The 8,047-nt window shown below is 36.4% G+C and overlaps 2 protein-coding genes across 4 annotated transcripts in view; one reads left to right on the top strand and one right to left on the bottom strand.

Moving 5' to 3' along the window:
* Nucleotides 1–8,047, bottom strand: part of LOC133639450 (target of Myb1 membrane trafficking protein-like) — an 862,139-nt gene that overhangs the window by 377,707 nt on the left and 476,385 nt on the right. The gene's annotated exons all lie outside the window — the stretch shown is intronic.
* rgs12b (regulator of G protein signaling 12b) overlaps nucleotides 1–8,047 on the top strand; it is a 137,133-nt gene that overhangs the window by 81,381 nt on the left and 47,705 nt on the right. The window lies entirely within an intron of this gene.

The raw sequence follows: 8,047 nt of genomic DNA, 5'->3' as shown, positions 1-8,047 counted from the left end.
ACAGTCAACCACCATTAGGTCTTATCAAACGTTATTGCACATACGGGAAACCACCTCTGCTCTTCCAAAGGCTATTTAAAATAATAAATAGTCATTACACACACGGCACATGGTCATGCAGGGAATCCTGCAGCTTCAGCGAGGAAAAGGAAAACATTCACATGACTCGGATGATCATATAACGTACAGTATACTGTACTACAGTTTATTGGATGGATTTGTTCAACATGAGCTAGCCCAGCTGCATTTATTATTATTTTTATCAATAGCATTTCAACCCAGACCTACAGTCGCGATCAAAAGTTTACATGCACTTGTAAAGAACATAATGTCATGGCTGTCTTGAGTTTCCAATAATTTCTACAACTCTTGTTTTTTTGTGATAGAGTGATTGGAGCACATACTTGGTTACAAAAAACATTCATGAAGTTTGGTTGTTTTATGAATTTATTATGAGTCTACTGAAAATGTGACCAAATCTGCTCGGTCAAAAGTATACATATGGCAACGTTAATATTTGGTTACATGTCTCTTGGCAAGTTTCACTGCAATAAGGCGCTTTTGGTAGCCATCTAGAAGTGTTGGTTTTCTGACATGGACTTCCTGACAAGTCCATGTCAGAAAACCAACACATTTAGCTGAACTGCACCAATTTTGTCAAACATTCAACCAGAAGCTTGCCAGAAGCTTGTGGATGGCTACCAAAAGCACCTTATTGCAGTGAAACTTGCCAAGGGACATGTAACCAAATATTAACATTGCTGGATGTATACTTTTGACCCAGCAGATTTGGTCACATTTTCAGTAGACCCATAATAAATTCATAAAAGAACCAAACTTCATGAATGCTTTTTATGACCAACAAGTATGTGCTCCAATCACTCTATCACAAAAAATAAGAGTTGTAGAAATAATTGGAAACTCAAGACAGCCATGACATTATGTTCTTTACAAGTACTGTATATGTAAACTTTTGACCACGACTGTATCTAAGCATGTCTTTATGGGCCTTGCTTTGCGATTCGGGACACAGCCGTGCTGGAACAGAAAAGGGGCCTAAACTGTTCCCAAAATGTTAGAAGCAGAGAAATTTCCAAAATAGCCAACCCCTGATTGAATAATTATCTAGTTCAGTGTTTACACACAATTGCTTGTACAGTGGTCCCTTAACTTACAAGTACTTCAACTTATGAGAAATTTGAGATACGAGCTGCCTCTCTGCTTTTTGTTATGAGTTACAAGTCGCCGATTGTAGTCATATTTGTTACAGGGTTGTGCCATTTTAACAGTAGTAAACACATTGCTGTCCCTGCTTCGTCTACACAAGAAAACAACGTTTGATTAGACTGTTCACTTGCACGTTTAAGCGCTGCTCAAAGATCAACGCTCAAAGATCGAAGCTCAGAAATCAACACAATCCTGCCCTCCAACTGCTGCTCAAAGATCAACGCTCAAAGATCGAAGCTCAGAAATCAACACAATCCTGCCCTCCAACTACCGAAACTGAGAAATTAAGTGAGAAGGAAAAAAAGCGAAAGATCGAATCAGAGAAACAAACTAAAACCAACCCAGCGATTCAGCCCTGTTATACGTCAATCCGCATCGCAAAAGCTGCAGCCACCAAGATCCAAATGACATTTATGCATAACAATATAGAGAAGCCACAGCTGCCGTTGGATGTGTTTCAGTTTGTTTAGTCTAGTCCTGACTCAAAAAACTGGACGGTCGAATATTAGCTTTGGTACACAGACATACATATCGCTGGTTGTCAACTCTGTCCTCTTCGGTCCATCACTCAAATATGTCCGTGCGCAACATAAATGACAATTTCCTAGTTCGTATTGTTAAACGACAGAGAAGCAGCTTGTAGGAGACACCTACAACGTTTGTTTTCTGTAGTTGTTTATGTTTTTCAAACAATATTTATTATTTAAAACTCTGTTTTTCTTTTTAAAACACATGTTACAAGTTAAAATCATAGTGTTTTCGGAGGGCCAAGTATGAACAAAATGTATTTAAATTAATTTCAATGGGCGGCGCTGATTTGAGTTACTATCTCAGCCGTGGAAGGCAATATATGCATAAGTTGAGGTACCAATGTACTATAAGGTAACTGTAAAATTTCTGCCTGTTTTGTTGAACAGTACTATGTTATGGAGTAGACTAGTATGCACACATTTGTTATGTTTTATTAATGTATTACCTGGATCAAGTGAGGTAAGATCTCAGAAGACTTCATGGGAGTTGGAGCAGCTTTACACTGATTTTTTTTTTTTTTCAAACCAGCTAAGATGAATTAATTGATGTTTAAATTTTTAGTTCCTATGGTGAGCAAATAAACAAAGCTTGGCGAGAGGGAAACACACCATAAAATATGCCCTAGAAAAGGGGAGTCAAACTCATTGTAGCTGAGGGGCCGCATGGAGGAAAATCTATCCCCGCGTAAAATCATGGCATAATAACTTAAAAATACAACTATGTCAACTTCAGATTTTCTGTTTTATTTCGGCCCAAAATCGAACAAGCAGATTCTGAAAATGTACATATTACAAATAATCCTCTTGGAAAAACACTTCAAGTTAGTTGAAAATTCTGAGGAAAAAATTGGTGCATTTTTAAAAACACCATGAAGAACACAAAGAATTTAGACTTTATCTCAGTCTATCTACAAAGCAATTCAACTTCAAGTCACGGCCCATCTTGGATTGAACAAAAAACAAAATAAAGCATATTGTAAATAAAAACGCTTCTACGTATCAACTACCTCATTTGTCATTTCCACTGTTCACTTACGTTAAATTTGCACAGAAAACAATAATTTTCACAGAACTATATCAATGTGCGATGTCTCAAGCAGCATTTTAAGTGGGGTTACTAATTGTTTATTTTACTCCTGATTTTTTTACGTTGGGTCGAGGGGGAGGAGTCAGTGCCCCGCTTTACCGTGTACCTCTTGCTTGGTATACTCGGTATAAACTATTTGCTTGCTTAACAGAATTGCTATTGCAATATCCAGTGGACACATTTAGAACAGCGGTTTCTTTAATTTAAAAAATGCAGCTCAAGTTTACACTTAGCAAACTCACCTCACGGGCCGGATTGAACCTGTTTGCGGGCCTGATCCCTGCCCTAGAAGGTATATTCAATTTTTTGAAGAGAGGCTCATAGGACCATACTTTGAAAACCCCTGACATGGAGTTTTTGTTGTTAGGCTTTGTCTTTCTTGCTGGTACTGTCAACTATGCACTACAATACTGCAGAACTACACACTTCAAAATAAGGTTTACACTGGAGGACTATAGTGGTTTTCTTCAGGATTTTTCCCATACACTCAGGTTACAATCTAAATCAGTTGACAGCAGGTTCAATAGATGTAAATCTGTGGGAAGTAACCACAACCATTTACTTCACATGAGTAGCCAAGGGATATGGTTCAAATCATTAGTGTTGCTGTTTCTTGGGGGGGCTCAGTTTTCTCTTTGTGTTTCTTGGACAGGTAGTCTGTTCACATGTCAAAACGACTGGGCCAGAACTTGTCAGGAGGTCTGTGAAACACACCATTGCTGAACCCACGGGCCAGATCCATATAACATCAAACACAGATCAGTAGAGGTTCCCTATCGACACAGTTTTAGCTTTCCTCAAACTGTAATATTTATTTATTCATGTCTATGCTGACTTTGAACGTTATTTGACACAAGGTGGCCAAAGCAGACAATGAGGTTGAACAATTTTCAGCTATTTTTACGAAGAATGTGCCAATCAATCGGCCACTGATCTGTATTGTCGATATATACTGTAAGTACGTGATTGTCATTGCCTTTGAAGGCTGATCAAAAATTATGATCTCCTCTGGCTGACACTGTATTTATTTGCAGGTAATTATGTGTCTCCAAACAGTGACTTAAATATCATTATCAAGTATTGCTATCACTGGAAGACAGGGCTAAACATTTTACACACCGAGAGCAAGCCAGGAGCAGGCATGCTAAAATAATAGCTAAGCTAACCGCTTTAAACAGAAAGAAGAAACAAGTGCTTAGTAAAGTTTAAGAAGTATAGATGTAACCACACTACAACAGAAGCTAAGCAGATATTAACAGGAAATTAACAAGTAGATTAATAATGGTGTGTCAACATTGCGGATTGATCCATAAATTGGCGGTGTCGATACCAAGGATAGTATGATTGGTACTAAAGTGATTAAGTCCACATTTTTATTATCTCAAAATATTTTTTGTTGTTTTTGGTACCGTTTACTCACTCAGGAAATAATTCCCTGACACAGAAGGACTTTGTGAGCAAAGGATTTAAATTACTAGTAATTAGTAGTTTTTGCTTTTGTTTAGTTATAGTGTACTATTTACTTTGTTTGGTCAAACAATTGTATACAAGAAAGGACAATAAGGAACTAATTGTTATTTGAATATTGTGTTGACATTGTTAAACTGCCAATAGAACTCACCATAAATAGATAATAAATAAATAATACATTATACAGTTAATACATATGATCAATTTCGGTATTGGTATCGGCAGATCTTACTCATAGATGATCGGTATCGGAATGGGCAACATAAATCTCTGATCGTGACATCCCAATTATTACATAAATACTAATGATTAACTGGGGTCTTGGAAGTCTGTTGAATTTTGTCCAGCTTTACCTCATGACCAAAACTAGCCACGCCCAAATGGAGCCACGCACACAGGCTTACTGTAAAAGTTGTCATGAAAATCTTTGGGGAAATTGACGTGATTGCTCTCTTTCCTGGTTGCTTGGCTTCCATTTGGCATTTTTGGCCTTTTGCATTTTAAACAACAGTTTGCTTTTTCTAACAGAAATATCGCAAAAATGGTGCATCAACAGTCGATTCCACATCGCCTGTTTGTGCATTTCACATAGAACCCAGCAAAACTGCACATTCCAACTTCAGAATTATGCAATCAGATTATTATATGCATATGACACACCAGCATCTGGCATAAAAATGCTTCCAACCCAAGTGAGTAAGTGTCAGGTGCTACATTTCACACTCCAGTCCTGGCATGAAAGGATATGTTTTTCACACAGTGAAACTGCCGCCAAAGTTAGAAAATTTAGCAGGTCGACTTCATCTCTGTTCGATGTTGTTTAGACAAAACATCAACCAATGAACAAACCAACTTTTATGGGCGGTTTAAAAAGGGCTACAATTGTTTTTAAAATGGAGGAACCCTAAACAAATGTTTGCCCCTAATAATGTATAATTTGGAAATGTACCATAGTTTGGCAGAAATCAATCAAAATACCAGCATTTTAAGGTCGTGATTGTGGTTAATGTTGTCAAATGATACATTTAAAAAAAAAAATCAAATTAATCAAATTTTTTTGTTTTGATTACTCATGATTAATCACAGTTAATTACTTAACTTAATTAAACTTTAAAAAAAGTATCTAATATTTTGACACAAACAGAATGTCATAAGGGAATATGTTTTAAATGTTTTACTTGAATGCGCTTCATTTATTTGCACAGAACTTGGTAAGTTTTATCTACAGTCTCATCGGGGTGTATTCTGAAGCCCAATTTGCCAGTGAACACACCAGTCAGAGTCTTCTCAATCACTGACGTATGTATTGACCTGATTACTGACAACAACCAATGCCGCCTTTCAGGTAACCATTCACATTTAAGGTAAAGAAGCATGAACGGTCAAAATAAATTGCATAATTAGTCTGCATTAATACACAATGGGGCGGCATAGCTCAGTTGATAGAGTGGCCGTGCCAGCACCTTGAGGGTTACAGGTTCGATCCCCGCTTTCGCCATCCTAGTCACTGCCGTTGTGTCCTTGGGCAAGACACTTTACCCACCTGCTCCCAGTGCCACCCACACTGGTTTAAAAGTAACTTAGATATTGGGTTTCACTATGTAAAGCGCTTTGAATCACTAGAGAAAAGCGCTATATAGATATAATTCACTTCTCTTCACTTCAACGTTCCCTGCAAGGTGCATGCCTGCGCAATTGTGCCCTGCTCACGCGTCCTCTGCGCGCAGCAAATCATTGCCGCACACAAAATAAAATCCAATCTGGACTCTAAACAAAATAAACACATAACTATGTGTTCTGTAAGATTTTGCAATGCAACTGTGGGTGATAACATTGACATCTAATGTTGGATCCACGTTGTTGGTTGGGAAATTACCAAATTTCAATGGTCAAGTCAACGTCACAACTTGACATTGAATAAGTGTCGTTAAAAAGCAAGTTGTTTAAATGTTGTATTTGTGTTGTAAAATATTGTTTGAAAAATGACCAACATTCAATGGTCAAATCAACGTCAGAACCCGACATTGATGAAACGTTGTCAAAAAGCATGTTGTTTCAACGTTAAGTTTGAGCTGCTCAACGTCAGAATATTTTAAGGGGAACTTAATGTGATCTCTAAAAGGGCTACGAATTATTTCCAAAGTAGGACCCACACCCAGACGTACACTACTAGTACATAGCTAATGAAAAACAAGATTTATTATTTTTTGTTTTCATTGTAAGTGGGCCAAATCACTTATATAAGAAAATAATCTCATGGAAATGACTGCTTTCATTTGATTATTATAATAAAGGGACATGTGTGCTGTTGGTATGGCCACAGTGTGCACGCCTGATGTTGCTCACATGTGCTCCACTGAATGCTCAGGGAGTTTTTGCGTTTGCTCAGACACGCGGAACATTAGAGGGAACATTGTTTATACATGATTAATGTCACTTTGTGGTTAATCAGATGCATTGATAAGTTAACTATGACAGTCATAGTTTTTGGGCCACTCCTATAAAATGGTAAATGTGTGTAAGAATGCAATACATTTTTGTGATTAATAGTCTCTGCTTTACTGTAATATTTTAAGGGAAACATCATTTGGATCTAATGAGCACCACTACAAAAGCTATATCAAAAACTCTGCCTTTACAAAAGTAATATACAGTATTTATCATGAAAATGCACATCCCTGTGACTGACTGGTGAGTGGCAACCTACCCCTCAGCCAAATTTTTAATTGGGATAGGCTCAAGCTCATATGCACCCTGAACAGAATAGGGTTATGGTAATATTATTTGTTTATTTCGAACAAGAATTCAATTACAATATGGCACATCCTACATTACAGGAGTAGGAAGAAGCAGAGTTGATTTAATCCTACCCCTTTTTCTTGTTGTAGTGATTTCTGATATATTTGTTTCTTCACTTCCTGTAAGGCAAACACATAGACAAATGAATAAATAAATAGTCAATCAAGTTCTCATGAAAATATAGTTAAGTAAGTTGAAATTTACATAATAAAATGAATAAGATTATCTCATTTTTTTTATCATGTTCAAGATATTTATCCGGATTCTTCTTCTTTGTACTTTTTTAAACACTTTGTTTAGTACTTTGTTTGACTTCTTTGCTTAATCCATTCAATAATTTAATTCCACATACTAATATACTAAATTTGTTGAGTGTTGTACGTGCATACAAATGTTTTAAATTACACTTTTCTCTAAGGTTATATTTCACCCGTACATTCTTGGGTAGCAGGTTATAATTTGTTTTCGTGCATAATTTTAGCTGTTTGTAAATGCACCAAATCATTGAATTTCAATATGATTGATTCTATAAATACAGGGTTTGAATGTTGTCAATATTTCTAATATTCTAACACGGTTAGTGAATGAAGTGTACTTGTGTAGTTATTTCCCCGCATTTTTACACAATTACTCAGATACGGTAAAACAGCAGTAGAGAATATGGAGTGATTTTTGGTCCAGGTCATATTATTCTCTATTCATTATTGAAGTATTTCTTGCCACCTTATGTTGTATATTTTTTATATTAGATTTCCAATTCATTATACCATCTATTATAACACCTAGAAATTAGATCTATTTTTCCATGTCAACGTCTACTCTTTTTATTTGTATTTGTGTTTGACTTTCTTTTGCATTGTTACCGAATAGCATTATTTTAGTTTCACCGAGATTCAAGGATTTTGGTTTTGTCAAACCATTTCTTTAATTTGTT

The sequence above is a fragment of the Entelurus aequoreus genome, linkage group LG22 (assembly GCF_033978785.1).
Source record: "Entelurus aequoreus isolate RoL-2023_Sb linkage group LG22, RoL_Eaeq_v1.1, whole genome shotgun sequence".
Taxonomy (NCBI): Eukaryota; Metazoa; Chordata; class Actinopteri; order Syngnathiformes; family Syngnathidae; genus Entelurus; species Entelurus aequoreus.
The sequence above is the reverse complement of the archived record's forward strand: the minus strand, read 5'-3'. Positions and strand labels throughout refer to the sequence as shown.